Source organism: Palaemon carinicauda, chromosome 37, assembly GCF_036898095.1.
Source record: "Palaemon carinicauda isolate YSFRI2023 chromosome 37, ASM3689809v2, whole genome shotgun sequence".
Classification (NCBI taxonomy): Eukaryota; Metazoa; Arthropoda; class Malacostraca; order Decapoda; family Palaemonidae; genus Palaemon; species Palaemon carinicauda.
The window spans coordinates 65,772,163-65,792,162 of NC_090761.1; the positions used below are offsets into that span (position 1 = coordinate 65,772,163).

The window sequence follows — 20,000 nt, forward strand, 5'->3', positions numbered from 1 at the left end:
CAACAGATTTGCAATACAACACCGATTAAGCAGAGGTAAGTATATCATATCATCTTATTCAAATAAGAACTAATTGCGGTTATGAACTGACAGATGATGACGCAACAGTGAAATCTCAACTTAGGTATGAGTCAAAGACGATCATATTTTCAAGGTCAATGATGAATGGCAGCAATGACAGAGAGGTAACACACACGATGTCATTTTAAATCCAGTGCGCAAGTTCACTGTCAATACCCCTAAGATGTGTACTCATATCTATCATGTCGTTAAGATATTTAAGCAATACATTCGAGTTTACTCATAGCATGTATGCATATGTAATATACACACATACGCATAGGGATGTGAGAGGCTAGTGTGTGTGTGTGTGTATATATATATATATATATATATATATATATATATATATATATATATATATATATATATATATATATATTTAGAAATATATCTTGAAAATAGTAAAATCGATTTCAATAGCATTTATGACATGTAAACATATGTAATATATACACATACGCATACGGATGTGAGAGGCTAGTGTATATACCTATATAATTAGAAATACACCTTAAAATGTTAATATCAATTTCAATAGAATATTCTTCTCCAAAATCTTCAAATATTAAAGGTTGAAAGGAAACTGTACATAAGACCAACTGTTATCTAAATACTATCAATAACTCACAATGACCTTAGATGTCAGGATGCCAGAAAACCTTAAATCAATCAATCAATCAATCACAAAGATGAATGCTAAAAATACATATACATGATGAGGATCTTGTATATACAAAACTTGCGTCACAAAGACTGTGATCATTGACGTTGGAAATATATGAATTAGAATTAAAAACTAATATTTTGAATAACAAACTCTTTCATCCAATACGTACATGATAAACAAATCTATTTCACTAGATAAGGTGATGAATATCAAGGTTGAATTAAGAAGGTTTTAGCTTTTCACGGTGATCTGCACTCGTCAAAAGGCTAAGCTAAGGCAACATAAAATTGCCTTTTTTTCCCATCATGATCACCTTTAGAATATAGAGCCAATTTCTTATTACATAATGGGAATTATTATTATTATCATTATTATTATTACTAGCTAAGCTACAACCCTAGTTGGAAAAGCAAGATGATATAAGCCCAAGGACTCCAACAGGGAAAAATAGTCCAGAGAGGCAAGGAAATAAGGAAATAAATAAACGATATAAGAAGTAATGAACAATCAGAATAAAATATTTTAAAAACATTAACAACATTAAAACAGATGTTCCATATATAAACTTTAAAAAGAATTACGCCAGCCTGTTCAATATAAAAACACTTGCTGCAAGTTTGAACTTTTGAAGTCCTACTGATTCAACTACCCGATTAGAAAGATCATTTCACAACTTGGTCACAGCTGGCATATAACTTTTAGAGTACTATGTAGTATTGAGCCTCATGATGGAGAAGGCCTGACTATTAGAATTAACTGCATGCCTAGTATTACGAACAGGATGGAACTGTCCGGGAAGATCTAAATGTAAAGGATGGTCAGAAGCAAATTACAGAAATACCTTACTCGTGAAGATAAATAAAGAAACTGCTAAACCGTAAAGAATTTATCGATTGTGAAGTGTTATAGTAAACGGGAATTACCCTACCATGGTAATCAGTAAATAGTGTTATAGGAACATAAAGACAAGAATGAATAATTAATTTCTGACGAATGTCACGGCTAATTTACTTTGTTAAATTGTATAAGAACCTATCATTTTGTATAAGTAGCTATCAAATTGTATAAGAAACTGTCATTCTGTATAAGAAACTAACAAAAAGTTGAAGGAAACGAAATTTTGAGTCACGGTGCCTTAATCTCAATTCGTGATCTCTCAGAAGACATACTAAAACCCCATAAGGAAAATAACATGTTTATTTTGTGGATATCAATAATCCTCTTTGCCAGGTTCGGGAGAAGATTCATTTGCTCTACTGACGGAACTTGTTAACCATCCCGTTTCTGCAAAGGTTTAAAGGTCGCTCATAAATGGCAGAGGCAAGGGACGGTGAAAATGCCCTAGAGACTGACCATATATCCATGTGATCAGCACCTAAGGCCCAAGGGAGGGAGATAATTAGATGGCAAGATAAGGTGAAGGATGATACGAATAGAAGAAGTTTGTTGGAAGAGGATGTGTTTGAAAGAAGGCATTAGAGAGGGCAAATCATGCGACCGACCCCCTTAATGCACGAATAACGGTGGGAAAGAACATCGAGAGGAAGTCAGACAATTAGATGGCGAGATAAGTTCACGGATGATATGGAGAGAAGAGATTTGGTGGATGAGGATGCCTTTGATCGAAGACATTGAAGAGGGTACATCAGGCAACTTTCCCCTTAAAGTAGGGATAATGGTGGGAAGGAAGAAAAAGAAAGAGCTAGGTGATAAAAGGTATTGGAGAGGGTGCATCAGGCAACCGACCTCTTAATGTAGGGATAATGGTGAGAAAGAAGAAAAACAAAGAGGTAACTGCAGGTGATAGAAGGCATTGGAGAGGGTGCATCAGGCAACCAACCCCTTAATGTAGGGATACTGGTGGGAAAGAAGAAAAAGGAGGAGCTAGCTCCAAGTGATAAAAGGCATTGGAGATGGCGCATCACGCAACCGATCCCTTAATTAGGGATAATGGTGGGAAAGAAGAAAAAGAAAGAGCTAGCTCTAAGTGATAGAAGGCACTGGAGAAGGTGCATAAGGCAACCGATCCCTTAATGGAGGGCTAATGGTGGGAAAAAAGAAAAAGCTGGCTCTAAGTGATAGAAGGCACTGGAGAAGGTGCATCAGGCAACCAACCCAATAATGTAGGGATAATGGTGGGAAACATGAAAGATCTAGCTCTAGGTGATAGAACGCACAGGAGAAGGTGCATCGGGCAACCAACCTCTTAATGTAAGGATAATGGTGAGAAAGAAGAAAAAGAAAGAGCTAGCTAGCTAGCTCCGGGTGATAAAAGGTGATAAAAGGCATTGGAGATGGCGCATCAGGCAACCGACCCCTTAATAAAGGGATATTGGTGGGAAAGAAGAAAAAGAAAGAACTAGCTCAAAGTGATAGAAGGCACTGGAGAGGGTACATCAGACAACCGACCCTCTAATGTAGGAATAATGGAGGGAAACATGAAAGATCTAGCTCTAGGTGATAGAAGGCACTGGAGAAGGTGTATCAGGCAACCGACCTCTTAATGTAGGGATAATGGTGGGAAAGAAGGAGAAGAAAGAGCCAGGTGATAGAAGGCATTGGAGAGGGTGCATCAGGCAACCGACCCTCTAATGTAGGAATAATGGAGGGAAACATGAAAGATCTAGCTCTAGGTGATAGAAGGCACTGGAGAAGGTGTATCAGGCAACCGACCTCTTAATGTAGGGATAATGGTGGGAAAGAAGGAGAAGAAAGAGCCAGGTGATAGAAGGTAATTGGAGAGGGGGCATCAGGCAACCGACCCTCTAATGTAGGAATAATGGAGGGAAACATGAAAGATCTAGCTCTAGGTGATAGAAGGCACTGGAGAAGGTGTATCAGGCAACCGACCTCTTAATGTAGGGATAATGGTGGGAAAGAAGGAGAAGAAAGAGCCAGGTGATAGAAGGCATTGGAGAGAGTGCATCAGGCAACCAACCCCTTAATGTAGAGATATTATTATTATTATAATTACTTGCTAAGCTACAACCCTAGTTGGAAAAGCAGGATGCTATACGCCCAGGGGCTCCAACAGGGAAAATGGCTCAGTGAGGAAAGGAAACAAGGAAAAATAAAATATTTCAAGACGAGCAACAATATTAAAATAAATATCACTTTATAAACTATAAAAACTTCATCAAAACAAGAGGAAGAGAAATAAGATAGAACAGTGTACCCAAGTGTACCCTCAAGCAAGAGAATTCCAAACCAAGACAGTGGAAGACCATGATACAGAGGCTATGACACTACCCAATATTAGAGAACAATGGTTTGATTTTGGAGTGTCCTTCTCCTAGAAGAGATGCTTACCATAGCTAAAGAGTCTCCTCTACCCTTACAAAGAGTACACTGGTCACTGAACAATTACAGTGCGGTAAGAAGAATTGTTTGGTAATCTCAGTGTTGTCCGGTGTATAAAGACAGGAGAATCTGTAAAGAATAGGCCAGACTATTCGGTGTGTGAGTGTGTAGGCAAATGGGGAAATGAACAGTAACCAGAGAGAAGAATCCAATGTAGTACTGTCTGGCCAATCAAAAGACCCCATAACTCTCTAGTGGTAGTATCTCAACGGGTGGCTGATGCCCTGGTCAACCTACTAGGGTGGAACAGAAGAAAATGCCTCTGCTAACGAACTTGGTACCAACACAAGAAGGTTAAATGAATATTTTGACGTTGTAGGATTGACAAAGCCGTACTTCGAAAGCTTCTGAATTGGATGACAGTATAAAGTCAAAATGCCTTGAGCCTAATTCACCTGAAAGAATCCTTTTATCCTGCACCAAATGGTGAGTAATGACTTCTTTTTTTCTTCTGAGGTTTTAGATTATAAGTATATATTTGATATTTTCTTTTCCGAAATAAATGATTACAAAAAACTACTAGCAATAATTTTAAGTATATATATATATATATATATATATATATATATATATATATATATATATATATATATATATATATACATATATATATATATATATATATATATATATATATATATATATATATATATATATATATATATATATATATATATATATATATATATATATATATATATATATATATACATATACATATATATACATATATATAAATATACATATATATAAATATACATATATATATATATATATATATATATATATATATATATATATATATATATATATATATATATATATATATATACAGTATATATACATAAATGCAGACCCTGCACCTTACTTTCTAAGCCCTACCCATGGACGTTAAGCGAGGAGAGATCCACGGACCTAGTAGTCATTAACACAATGATGTACCATCCCTTCAGGGCATATATTTTCAACCGATTACACTTATAAAACTTCAAAAGCCCCTTTACTCGGAAATTACAATTAGTTACAGACAGATTAAGTTAAAAATGGAAACGCAAAATTGAATAGCATCAAACAAGACGGCTTTCGTGAGTAAGCCCAATGTACAATCACAGGTAATGATTGCCTAAAGCTTCACTTGTATGAAAATCAAACATGGGGATTGCTTCGATTTATTTGGATGTTTGGCGTTACCCGAATAAGAAATAATCTGAATATATTTATAGCAATTCATCAATGTTTTATCAATTAAAATAACCAAGGACATAACAATAGTTTGAGGAATAGAAATAATTATCGCTTACACATCTCGCAATGATAAAAAGACATACATTCAAACGGGTCCTTGGAGAGAGAAAGAGAAAGAGAGAGAGAGAGAGAGAGAGAGCGAGAGGTAACATTAGTGTAAAACGAGAGAGATCGGTAACATTAGTGTAAAACGAGAGAGAGAGATCGGTAACATTAGTGAAAAGAGAGAGAGAGAGAGAGAGAGAGAGAGAGAGAGAGAGAGAGAGAGTGTGTGTGTGTGTGTGTGTTTCAAGTGCTTAAATACAATGTGTTCATATGACAAGTGTATCCACTCCAAGAATAATAATGGGTAAACTCTGGTACGAGGTTTGAGTCCTGTAAGGACGATCAAGGTCCCCCCCCCCCAAAAAAAAAAAAAATACTTCGAATTTAACTACATTACACCATCGCTTCAGTTACCTCATCTAAAACAGCGAACTTTAAACATTACAAAAAAAAAAATTAATATTATGGGATTTACTCCAGATAGCCTATGTTCTCTAGTCTGAGTAGTGCTATAGCCTTTTTACCATAGTCTACCCTACCACTGTCTTGGGTTAAGAGTTCTCTTGCTTGAGGGTACACTAATGCACACTATTCTACCTGGTTCCTTATTTCCTTTCCTCACTTGGCTACTTTCCTTGTTAAGCCCTTGTGGAGCTTATAGCACCTTGCCCTTCCAACTAGGGTTGTAGGTTAGCTAATAATAATAATAATAATATTAATAATGATAATAATAATAATAAACAATGAAGAAACGACAGCATTCTATACAAGTAACTTCACTGTTGTAAATCATCTTCCTCTATTTTAATAAAAGCCAAAAAAATCCTTCATATCACATAACCATACTGAGAAATAAAATTAACAAACAACAACAACGAAAAGAAACGACACACCAGAAACGCCTCAACGTGTTTAACAAGTTATCGAGTCGTCTATAACACAAGACTATTGAGCTAGAGTCCTAGACCATTGCAAAGATAAAACTCCTTCCTTAAATTTAGCTTTATATGTGACTGTTTAGACTACACAATTGAACAGGGATGAAGTGGAGGTCTACTAATAAGTAGTATTTTTCTCCCAGAAACGTCGATTTGTGCATTTAAAAAGACAAAATAGATAAAATTAGTCGCAGTATGAAAGATATCAAATCATTTAAACAGTATTAACATCGGTTGCAGAATGAAGTATAAAAACTGAGAGAGAGAGAGAGAGAGAGAGAGAGAGAGAGAGAGAGAGAGAGATCGGTAACAGTACTGTAAGACGAGAGAGAGAGAGAGAGAATCAGTAGCAACAGTGTAAATATAGAGAGATCGGTAACAGTTTTATAAAACTGAGAGAGAGAGAGAGAGAGAGAGAGAGAGAGAGAGAGAGAGAGAGAGAAAGAGAATCAGTAGCAACAGTGTAAATATAGAGAGATCGGTAACAGTTTTATAAAACTGAGAGAGAGAGAGAGAGAGAGAGAGAGAGAGAATCAGTAGCAACAGTGTAAATATAGAGAGATCGGTAACAGTTTTATAAAACAGAGAGAGAGAGAGAGAGAGAATCAGTAGCAACAATGTAAATCTAGAGAGATCGGTAACAGTTTTATAAAACTGAGAGAGAGAGAGAGAGAGAGAGAGAGAGAGAGAGAGAGAGAGAGAGAGAGGGAGAGAGAGAGCTAATCCCGCTTAATCATAAAGGTATATTTGTTTTGGCCCAGAGTAACAGCAAACAGTTTAGTGGAGCAAGCTCAAGTAATGACTATGCCGGTCACAGCCTCATTGATTTGCTTGTGTGCCCCCAAGAGATGCAAAGGTCCACTATGCTTTAGTATTGTATTTCTTATATAAAACATCATTAATTACTAAGTACACATTCTTATTTCTTATAAGAGATGCCTTGATCGGTTTCTTTTCAAAAGAATAAATTTTATTTACAATAAATCAAACACTTAAATGGAAGGAGTAACACCATATTCTAAAAGATGGTTTCTTATTTCATTGATTATTCAAAACATTAGGTCTGTAGAATCTACCGTTGTTAATACAGATTTTATTTTTAATTACTTATAGAAAAATTCATAGAGCGAGAACATTCTCTCTCTCTCTCTCTCTCTCTCTCTCTCTCTCTCTCTCTCTCTCTCTCTCTCTCTCTCTCTCTCCACAGCTATTAACCAAATAGACCATGCTTATTTATTTCACTGTGACATGACGTAGGCGGTTCAAGACACAACAATCAAAGAATGAAATGACAGCTTCTCTCGTGAATAATCAAGGCACATAAATTAACTGTGGTTTCTGGACAAATTTGGGAGAAAAACTTGTTTCATATCAATAAAGTAAACTTCAATAACACTTAAAGGTTTAAATGTCATTCATGAAAGGCAGAGGCAAGGGACAGTGACATCGTCCTATCAAGCAAGACAATGCCCTAGAGGCTGACCATATATACAGATGATCAGCGGCCAAGCACCCTCTCCACCCAAGCTAGGACCAAGGAGGGCCAGGCAATGGCTGCTGATGACTCAGCAGATAGACATATAGGCTCCTCTAAACACTCCCCCCCCCCCATCCTTAGCTCACAAGGATGGTGAGGTTCCAGCGACCAAAGGAACTAACGACTTTGACCGGGACTCGAACCCCAGTCTGGCGATCACCATACAATGACATTACCAACAAGACACGACAAATAGCCAATGAATTACTAATATATTCTAATAGTATACCCGATTCGTTTTCTCTATTCAAGTCTACGAGTAGTCAATAGGCCTACTTGAAAACGTGCTAGGAATACTAACTTAGAATCCGTGTTTACATTTCTCCTAAAGTTTATTGGCGTCTACCTTCTCCCAAGTCTGTTGATATAATTTAAGCCTAATAGGATTGAATTCATGAGTTTGAGTCATATGGTCGCATGTAGGGGCTGGGTAGGCCATTCAGCACTGATAGGCATATGCAACAAGGAGAGAAAAAACCCCATTGTTACAATGTAAAGTAAAAGTTCAAAGTGGTAGGACTGGAAGATGGATGAAAGGAATCAGGAATTAATCAAGTAAGAAGCTAAAAAGTGGATGCAGGTAATGCTTGATAGAGCACTGAAGAGGCTTAAGTAATTACCTACGGTTTGGTTTGGTTTACCATCTAATAACAGGATTAAACTAGTTTCTCAAATCGAGTCAATCCAATTAAATTATGAGACTTGTGTTCCATAACCAGTAGCTCTGCTAAAAAACAAGTAGGCCTAATATAAAAAATAACATCAAAGTATATTACAAAGGCCTAATATAAAAAATAACATCAAAGTATATATGAATCGATAACACCCCAAGTCAATATGTCATTGTCACTATCAAAGGGATATAGGCCTAGGCCTAGTATCCACTGATCGATACTCTTTACATACACCCTCCAGAGATCTACTGTATATCTCAAGCCATTACCATTATATAGATTTTAAATGTCACATTTCAGCAATTTCATCAATCAAATAACTAATCCTAAAAAAACAGTTCTACACAAAACTTCAATCTTTGTAGTTCAACCTCTTTTCAATCCAATTTCAAAAACTTGGTTTTCTAAGAATAATAAATTTTAATCCTTTATTACTTCCCTTGTTAAATAAAACCCTCATTCTCTCATTTCTTTATTTGAGCCAATCAAAGCCATTAAAATCATTAGCCAGAACCATCAGCTTGTGGTTTTTAAAAACCAACACACTTTCAACAAGTTTAATCTGTCCTTATTTGCTGTTAATTCTTCCACGTTTAATAATATAAAATACCACATATCGTTATCAATATTATCATTATTACTAGCTAAGCTACAACCTTAGTTGGAAGAGCAGGATTCTGTAAGTCCAAGGGCTCCAACAGGGAAAAATAACCAAGTGAGGAAAGGAAATAAAGAAACAAAGTGTGTGTGTGTGTGTGTGTATGTAGAGTGTACCCTCAAGCAAGTGTCTAGCCCTCAGCAGTGGAAGACCATGGTACAGAGGCTATGACACTATCCAAGACTAGGAAGAAATGACAACAAACCTGTGTTAGATTGTAAAGCAACATTGCAAATCTATGAAAAGACAGAAAATCCTTCAAGTTATTTTACTGACTAGCAATGCAACGTATCTTCGATGAGCCCACATCTTGTATTATAAATACGCCATGGGTATCTTTCCCTGTTGGAGCCCTTGAGCTTATAGCATCTTGCTTTTCCAACTAGGGTTGTAGCTTAGCTATTAATAATAATAATAAAATAATAATAATAACGGTCGATATTAATTAAACCAGTGAGCTTCACCGGAAGTTGTGACGACTAAGCAATTTCAGGTTGTCTGTCAGTCAACAACATTCATACTAATCAAAACTAAATTAGTTAGGCCTACGTCCCAAGGTACTTGAAATAAACTGGATATACTTGTGAAGAGGATAGGCCTAAGTTTTTCTTGAAAACATGAGATAACAGTAATCAGCATCAAAAGAAAGGCCTGAGATTTGGCGACATCTTTCTAGTGTTTTTGTTGACAGAGCATTTGTTAAACCTACAGAAGCCTTTAAAAAAACATATAGGCTATTACACGAATAAGTATAGGCTACAGGGAGATACAGTATATACATACAGATTCTCTCTCTCTCTCTCTTTCCAGTGTATAGGGTGGAGTCATTCAAGGATGAAATAATTCAAATGAGCAGCGAAGTCAAAACATTTTTAGATTAAGAATTTACAGGACATAACGAAATCGGCTATGAAAAATCTGGACTCAATCAGTCTTCAAATCGGCATATGAAAAACATGTACGGCTTTCAATGACACCAAAATTAACCAGATTTATCTAGCTCAAATCCCGTTCTATAAGATATCCTATCATTAAAAAGTTTGGCCTTTAATGTAGAATAAACTGTTTTGTGTCTCGATATTAACCGTAACGTATCGTACCTTACTATAAGCCAAACCGTTTAACGGACCGTGCTTACTATTCCACTGTGGCGTAGGCCTACGTGGTTCTAGACACAACAACCACAGAATAACGTGACATCACAAATAATTTTCCCGAGGATAAAACTATCGTTATCACTGATCTTGAAGAATTTTATATTAATTATTAATTTCCTCTCTTGTAGTTTATTTCCATATTTACCTTACTCACTCTGATATTTATTCCCTGTTAAAGCATTTGTGTGAATAGCATCCTGCTTTTCCAACCAGGATTGTAGCGTGGCTAATAATAATAGTAATAATAATAATAATAATAATAATAATAAATAAATAAATAACTAGAGGGGCACTCAGTAGAGCGTGGATTTTCATACACTCAAATATGAACCAAGTTTGAAGTCTCAGTGACAACAATGTCCAAACTCATGGACATTTTGCTTGACCGTGACCTTGTCCTTCCAAAATTTAATCATTTCCAGCTTTTAAAATAACAGTTAATCCCTGCAAGTTTCATTACTCTGCGATTATAATTGTGGCCAGGAAGCTGTTCACAAACAAACAGGGGTGGGGGGGGGTAAAACATAACCTCTTTCCAACTTCGTTGGCGAAGGTAATAACAATACACACTGGTTTTGAGAAAAAAACTATAGGTAGCCTATATACCAAGAGTAAACTTGAATAACAATCGAGTGCTAATGCTCAATCAAAGGGAATGATTGATATAACACTAAATTCGATTCCTTTTCCCTGTGCAAGTCGACGAGTAGTCAATAAGCCTACTTGAAAACGTGCCAGAAATATCAAACTTAAAATCCATGCTTACATTTCTCCTATTATCCATTTACGCCTAACCTCACCCACGTCTGTTGAAATACTGCAATGCTACTGAATTGGTTATACGAATTTAGACCTTATGGTTGCATGTTGGGGCTGGGTAGGCCATTCAGTGCTCATATTTATAATGCCTACGTGTGATGTCCACTGTCTGATACTAGGTTTAGGCTAAACGTGTTTAACTTGAAACATATTTAGGCTACACATCCAGTTTTTCGAACCGCTTCACCCGGGATACATGTGTGGGTTAATCCAATTAAATCTATGAGAGGCTTATTATCAGAATCAAAATCTGCATAAATAGTTGATAAAAAATGGAATAACATCGTGTGTAAAAAAAACCGATAACACCAAGCCAATATGTCATTGTCACCATCAAAGGCATATAGGCCTAGGATCTACTGATCGATCAAGTGATTTGTAATTCAAGACATCTCGAATAATTTAGACTTTAAACAAGTCACATTTCCGCAATCTTTATCAGTCTAGTCACTTTAAGCATAAATAGTTATATAAAAAAAAAAAACCTTTAAGCATCAGATTATTTTGAAATCCACCATCTGCCTTTAGCAAACCAATTTCAACACAAATGTTATTATGAACGTCTAACAGTTTAATCCTTCATTTTATGATTTAACCCTTCTCTCTACTTCCAACAAGTTTAATAATCCCATAAATACTTTAAATTCTTCCACGATATAACAAAATTAGGAAAAAATTACAAACTGACAACACACTGTTCGCGAAAAGTTAAGCAATATGAAAACAACACATCACAAGAGTTACCTCCTGGTTACGTTACTGACCAGGAATGCAAAACAACATATTCATGAAGCACACACTCCTGGTGATAAGTTAAAACCATCAATACTACTTAATTCAGTATCACCAAGATTTATGACGGCTAAGCAATTGACAAGTACTAGGGCTATCATTTTTATTACCCAAGTCTATCATTATTAGCTAAGCTACAGCCTTAGTTGGATAAGCTCGATGCTATAAGACCAAGGGCTCACATAGCCCAGTGAGGAAAGGAAATAAGACCAAGGGCTCAAATAGCCCTGTGAGGAAAGGAAATAAGGAAATAAACTAATAGGCCCACCAAATAACTTTCACAATTTTGAAAAAAACACGGGTAGGCCTACTTGAAATAAACTGGATACACCTGTGCAGAAAACATATTTATCTAAACATAGGATCATATAATCAACAACAAAATGCTATGTTATGAAGACCAGGGAGGCAGTGACGCAAATAACCATCATGTTATATTCTTTGACAGAACATATGCTATATCCACATGAGACTTTAAAACAACATATTTGACAAACATGAATAAAACGGTCTGTGCTCACGTTTGACATGATAAACACAAACAAGTATCAGTTACCACAGACCAAACTATATGCAAAAACAACACTAAATACTCTTGAATACTCGAGTATCATCATATCTATCAGGCAGACGTATTTTGTTTAGAATGACTTCGCAATACATATAGGTCTATCACAACCAGCCCAGATCGACTTCTCCACGATAGCTTATGGCAGAAAGAATAAGGATATTGTACGAGATTGATAGAAATAGACAGGACATGATCAAACTATACTTCAATTGTATTCAACATCTAGATTTATCTTTCTTTACTTTAACCTATTTACCTGGTCCTATCACAGAGAGGAGTCCTGCGTCCTACAGGACATACAAAATATGTTTTTTTCGTAAACATTCTTTGGTATTAATCAGTGACTGTAGGATGTTCACCAAAAAGTATATAAATTATTGTTTTTGAGTGACGAAAAATTAAAATCAAGATGTGTGATGTTGTAAATTGTTAAATTAGATGGATTTGTTTATAGAAAAATGCAATTAAATGTGATTATACTGTAAATATTGTGATTGTAAAGAATATGTAATTTAACTTTTTAATAAAAAGATAAAAAAAAAAAGGTGACTGTAGGATCTGTGAGGATAAAGTATTGGTTACGATTAGAGTACCGTAGACTTATAAGCAACTTGGCCCCAACCCCCTACCTTGCAAGCTCTCGTAGCCGGCAAGGTTACGGACATCACGGTATGCCATTTCCCTAATTTAGACTTGTTGCTACAGTTAACAACATAATATCTAATAAAAACAACAATACTACGTTTGGGAACATGCAATGAAGTAGTTTGCATTTAAACAGACGAATGTATTACATTTAAAACAAGTTTTACCCTTCGAAACATAAAAAATCATTTAGACCAATAATAAGTTGATCATTCCACCAGTTCACGAACGATAACCCGTTTTCAGTGAGTCTATGTTTGGTTAACCCTTGAATAAAATTAATGATATGGCCTAAGCGAAAGTAAAATACAGTTTAAAATCAATATGGTGTATGCGAAATTAAAAAATCAGTTTATAATGAATAACATGACCCTATCCGGTAGTAAAAAATCAGTTTAAAATTAATATGGTCTATGCGAAATAAAAAATCAGTTTATAGTGAATAACATGACCCTATCCGGAAGTAAAATAAATCAGTTTATAGTGAATAACATGACCCTATCCGGTAGTAAAAATCAGTTTAAAATTAATATGGTCTATGCAAAAGTAAAAATCAGTTTATAGTGAATAACATGACCCTATCCGGAAGTAAAAAAATCAGTTTAAAATTAATATGGTCTATGCGAAATAAAAAATCAGTTTATAATGAATAACATGACCCTATCCGGAAGTAAAAAAATCAGTTTATAATGAATATCATGACCCTATACGGTAGTAAAAAATCAGTTTAAAATTAATAACGGTCTATGCGATAGTAAAAATCAGTTTATAGTGAATAACATGACCTATCCGTTAGTAAAAAAAATCAGTTTAAAATTAATATGGTCTATGCGAAACTAAAAATCAGTTTATAATGAATAACATGACCCTATCCGGAAGTAAAAAAATCAGTTTATAGTGAATAACATGACCTATCCGTTAGTAAAAAATCAGTTTAAAATTAATATGGTCTATGCGAAATAAAAAATCAGTTTATAGTGAATAACATGACCTTATCCGGAAGTAAAAAAATCAGTTTAAAATTAATATGGTCTATGCGAAATTAAAAAAAATCAGTTTATAGTGAATAACATGACCCTATCCGGAAGTAAAAAAATCAGTTTATAGTGAATAACATGACCTATCCGGTAGTAAAAAATCAGTTTAAAATTAATATGGTCTATGCGAAATTAAAAATCAGTTTATAATGAATAACATAACCTATCCGGTAGTAAAAAAATCAGTTTAAAATTAATATGGTCTATGCGAAATTAAAAATCAGTTTATAATGAATAACATAACCTATCCGGTAGTAAAAAAATCAGTTTAAAATTAATATGGTCTATGCGAAATAAAAAATCAGTTTATAGTGAATAACATGACCCTATCCGGAAGTAAAAAAATCAGTTTATAGTGAATAACATGACCCTATCCGGTAGTAAAAAATCATTTAAAATTAATATGGTCTATGCGAAATTAAAAATCAGTTTATAATGAAAAACATGACCCTATCCGGAAGTAAAAAATCAGATGAAAAATAATATGGTCTGCGAAACTAAAAATCAGTTTATAATGAATAACATGACCTATCCGGTAGTAAAAAATCATTTAAAATTAATATGGTCTATGCGAAATAAAAAATCAGTTTATATTGAATAACATGGCCTATCCGGAAGTAAAAAATCAGATGAAAATTAATAACAGTCTATGCGTAAGTAAAATACACTTTAGAAGGGACAGGGGTTGGAATGGACCTTCTACGTACAGTAATTGGTTTAGCATTTTACCACACCCGTATGATGAATTAGACTACGCGATGCCTGGGCTCAAAGTTAAATTTAAGCTCTTGTTACGAATTTAGCAACTGCATCGTTGATGACGGAATAGTAAGTTATGCGGATTATCCTTATGCTTAATTAAGCTACAACACTAATTGGAAAAACAAGATGCTACAAGTCCAAAAACTCCAACAAGAAAAATTAATCCAATGAGTTATATATATATATATATATATATATATATATATATATATATATATATATATATATATATATAGTGTGGGTGTGTGTGTCAATGGGATCAATAACAATAGGCCTAGGCCTATCTAACGGCTATTAATAAACGAAAACATCAATATTAATCAATTAAAATGAAAATAACCTTTTATAACGCATAGGCCTAAAAAGGATAGGTCTAAGACAGATTTTAGAGGGGACTCGTTTTAACGTAATGGGCTTTTAACATTAACGTTGATATAGAAATGTAAATCTGATTTCATTAGACCAACCTTTAAAGTTGATATATGAAAATTCTATTTTCATATTATTCTGTTCTTAAAATATTGCATATTGTGCATTACTTCAATTATAATTTTAATTCCTTTCTTCATTGGGCTATTTTTCCCTGTTGGAGCCCTTAGACTTACAAGATCCGGCCTTTACATATTGGGCTGTAGCCTAGCAATAAGTAGTAATAATAATAGTAACAATTATGCGGTTGTTGCATGCTTCGGTGCCGGTTCTATTTCATATTGTTCTGTTCTTAAAATATTGCATATTGTGCATTACTTCAATTATAATTTTATTTCCTATCTTCATTGGGCTATTTTTCCCTGTTGGAGCCCTTAGGCTTACAAGATCCGGCCTTTACATATTGGGCTGTAGCCTAGCAATTTTTTTTTTTCTTTTTATTAAAAAGTTAAATTACATATTCTTTACAATTACAATATTTACAGTATAAACACATTTAATTGCATTTTTCTATAAACAAACCCATCTAATTTAGCAATTTACAACATCACACATCTTGATTTTAATTTTCAGTCACTCAAAAACAAAAATTTATATACTTATTGGTGAACAATTAGTAGTAGTAGTAATAATAATAATAATAATGCGGTTGTTGCATACTTCAGTGCCGGTTCAATTGAGCATTACTTCAATTATAATTTTATTTGCTTTCCTCATTGGGCTATTTTTCCCTGTTGGAGCCCTTAGGCTTACAAGATCCAGCCTTTACATATTGAGCTGTAGCCTAGCAATTAGTAGTAATAATAATAACAATAATGCGGTTGTTGCATGCTTCAGTGCCGGTTCAATTGAGCATTACTTCAATTATAATTTTATTTGCTTTCCTCATTGGGCTATTTTTCCCTGTTGGAGCCCTTAGGCTTACAAGATCCGGCCTTTACATATTGAGCTGTAGCCTAGCAATCAGTAGTAATAATAATAACAATAATGCGGTTGTTGCATGCTTTATAATTTTATTTCCTTTCCTCATTGGGCTATTTTTCCTTGTTGGAGCCCTTAGGCTTACAAGATCCGGCCTTTACATATTGGGCTTTAGCCTAGCAATTAGTAGTAGTAGTAATAATAATAACAATAATACGGTTGTTGCATGCTTCAGTGCCGGTTCAATTGAGCATTACTTCAATTATAATTTTATTTGCTTTCCTCATTGGGCTATTTTTCCCTGTTGGAGCCCTTAGGCTTACAAGATCCGGCCTTTACATATTGGGCTGTAGCCTAGCAATCAGTAGTAGTAGTAGTAATAATAATAATAATAATAATAATAATACGGTTGTTGCATGCTTCAGTGCCGGTTCAATTGACAGCCATTAGAATTAAGTTATGAAATTAAAAAAAAAGCACCGTTGAACTAAGCCGGCTCAAGACGGGAGTGGCAACTGCCACCGAACAATGCAGAGGGGAAGCACGATTAAGCCTTAAATGCAATGCCCTTAGGGTTCGTCTTCGTGGAGGGTAAGCATAACAATTAACTCAATCCCTAGCGACCCTGCTCGACATTCTATCTACTGCCAGATGATAATTCTCCCGTATTATTATTATTATTACTATCCAAGCTACAACCCTAGTTGGAAAAGCAAGATGCTATAAGCCCAGGGGCTCCAACAGGGAAAAATAGCCCAGTGAGGAAAGGAAATAAGGAAATAAATAAATGAAGAGAACAAATTAACAATAAACAAGCACTCGAGCAAATTCTGCTTGAGATAAGAGCTCGGAGAAGCTACATGATGCCTTTGGAAAATACAAAATGCATAACATGTTCAAAATGCGACGCTCCTCTTGCCCATGGCAAGCGGCCCTTTTCTCTCTCTCCCTTTCTTCCACCCTTTTCTTAAGCCTTACCTTTAAAACAGCCATGGTTGCGGTTGCCAACGTCCTCTTTTCAAGGTGGATAATCCAAAGCCAGCAAAAAAAATAACACCACGATTGCAAATCACGGGTAGAATGAGTCACCAAATGGAAACAGAAATCGAATTAGTTTAATTCCAGACGCGACACATCCACGCGCACGGACCACCCTTCCACAAGGAGCGCCAAGACCACACTGACGTTTGTTACCGCGTTGACCCGCCTAGCAGACAGGGTTGCCAGGTTGGCCTTTTTCTTGCCAGAACTCCAAAATTGTCCTTTTTTCGTGCTAGACACCTAATTTTGGCCTTTTGAAATTGGTTAGTCCTAAATGATATATTTTCGGCCTTTTTTCACAATTAGGTTGGCCTTTTAAAGCTCCAGTTAATCAGACGTTGGCCTTTTCTCATTTGGAAAACCTGGCAACCCTGCTAGCAGACGACGCGCCGCCTCCCTGCCTTCCCAGACGCCCTACAGATGGCGACACCTCCTTTCCCTTTCTGCTGAATGAAATGGAAACCCAAGGATTATTTATTATTATCCATCTTGCTACGCATGCGCTATATGCCATTCTCGGTTCACCTCCAGCATAAAATCGTTTGAACCCAACAATATGCTAAGTAAGGCCGGCAACCAGATCATCATTCACTTTCCTGGTTATGAATGTAATCCTTGAAAATCATGACTGATGTTATTTTTGGCTATAGTAAATCCCTTGCGATCTCGTTGATTGAGAGGAAAGTGGGCGTGGCTGCAACTAGGAACTTCTTTTGTTTTTTTTGGTTTTGTCAGCTTTTCACTCGTGCGTGCATAACCTCATAGCATTTAGATTAGCGTTGCTATAAAGTTAGGCATACTTACTTACTTTACTTTTAGAGGTTTATTTCTCGCCCTCCATCAAACACTAAAGGTCTGTTCAGGCGGGCCTTGGTGTATGAAAAAATAATTCCTTTCCAGTTAACATTTTGCTCTGTATCGTTATCAGTTATTTCGCTAGCATTTGTATTCAGGCTTAATAGTTTTCAGGTCACTATTATAACACTTTCTAAAAAGATAAGTCTAAAATAAGCTTCAGTATTTCCACACATTTTTCATAAAAAGATTAAAATAAAGATAGTAGGCCCATTCCCCAGTAATTTAGAATTTGACAGGCTCTGTGTTGACTTACATGATTTTATAATCACGTGAATAAATATGAATAGAAAAGATATCAATTGCAGACAGATTTCTATAGCACCAGCCACCCGTTGAGATACTACCGCTAGAGAGTTATGGGGTCTTTTGACTGGCCAGACAGTACTACATTGGATCCTCCTCTCTGGTTACGGTTCATTTTCCCTTTGCCTACATACACACTGAATAGTCTGGCATATTCTTTACATATTCTCCTCTATTCTCCTACACCTGACAACACAGATTACCAAACAATTCTTCATCACCCAAGGGGTTACTGCACTGTAATTGTTCAGTGCCACTTTCCTCTTGGTAAGGGTAGAAGAGACTCTTTAGCTATGGTAAGCAGCTCTTCTAGGAGAAGGACACTCCAAAATCAAACCACTGTTCTCTAGTCTTGGGTAGTGCCATAGCCTCTGTACCATGGCCTTTCACTGTCTTGGGTTAGAGTTCTCTTGCTTGAGGGTACACTCGAGCACACTCTCCTATCTTATTTCTCTTCCTCTTGTTTTGTTAAAGTTTTTATAGTTTATATAGGAGATATTTATTGTTGTTACTCTTCTTAGAATATTTTATTTTCCTTTTTTCCTTTCCGTAATGAGCTATTTTCCCTGTTGGAGCCCCTGGGCTTATAGCATACTGCTTTTCCAACTAGGGTTGTAGCTTAGTAAGTAATAATAATAATAATAATAATAATGAGTAATATTGGAGTTGTTTAAGGCCCAAGAAAGCATCTGTGAAGGTGTAAAAGAAGGAAATGTTATAAAAAATTCCAGGAAGCGGCTACATATATGAATAAATCATTAGTTTCCTGGTGTTATAATTGAATGTAAAAAAAAATGTAGATTTTAATGATCAAGAATATCTTACGGTTTTCAATAATTCCTTAAAAACAAAGCGGAAAATGTACAAAAATATATACGGTGTGACTTGAGGGAACGCCAAGCAAATGGGATTACAGAGATTTAAAATGGCAAACATTGATCATGCTATTTATTAAGATTATTGAGAATGCAATGAACGTGATCAGAACGATTGATCTCATGTTAGTAATTGAAGTCGTAGTGGAAATTACGCCATGCCTTTGTTATATAATTTGTTAAATTACGAGTATAATCATTTCTAGGTTTAATTTTTCTAAATTCGAGAAATTGTTGTAGTTGAACCCATTTTCGTGGGTACTTTAGGTTATCCAAACTTAAAAGAGTTTATACAGACCCGTTAATTTAAATAATCCAATAAAAAATATACAGTCAGCGTAGGCCTATAGACAATTGTACGTTCTGTTCTATATGATGGATAAGGAGAAATGTGTTATCCAAGTTTCACTTGATATTAGGTAAGTATATATATATATATATATATATATATATATATATATATATATATATATATATATATATATATATATATATATATATATATATATATATATATATATATATATATGCGTGTGTGTGTGTATATATAATGTGGTTGTGCATACACTACTGCTAAATGGCTCGTGAGCATTAGAAAGATTA

The 20,000-nt window shown here is 35.1% G+C and overlaps 1 protein-coding gene across 2 annotated transcripts in view; it reads right to left on the reverse strand.

The window, feature by feature from the left end:
- The window catches only part of LOC137629741 (FYVE, RhoGEF and PH domain-containing protein 2-like), a 475,513-nt gene extending 458,005 nt beyond the window's left edge, over positions 1-17,508 (reverse strand). For both annotated transcript variants that reach the window (XM_068361338.1, XM_068361337.1), the window contains exon 1: positions 17,299-17,508. The gene's annotated coding sequence lies outside the window, so the exon portion shown is untranslated. The remainder of the gene's footprint in view (positions 1-17,298) is intronic.
- Between the last annotated feature and the right edge of the window lie 2,492 nt (positions 17,509-20,000).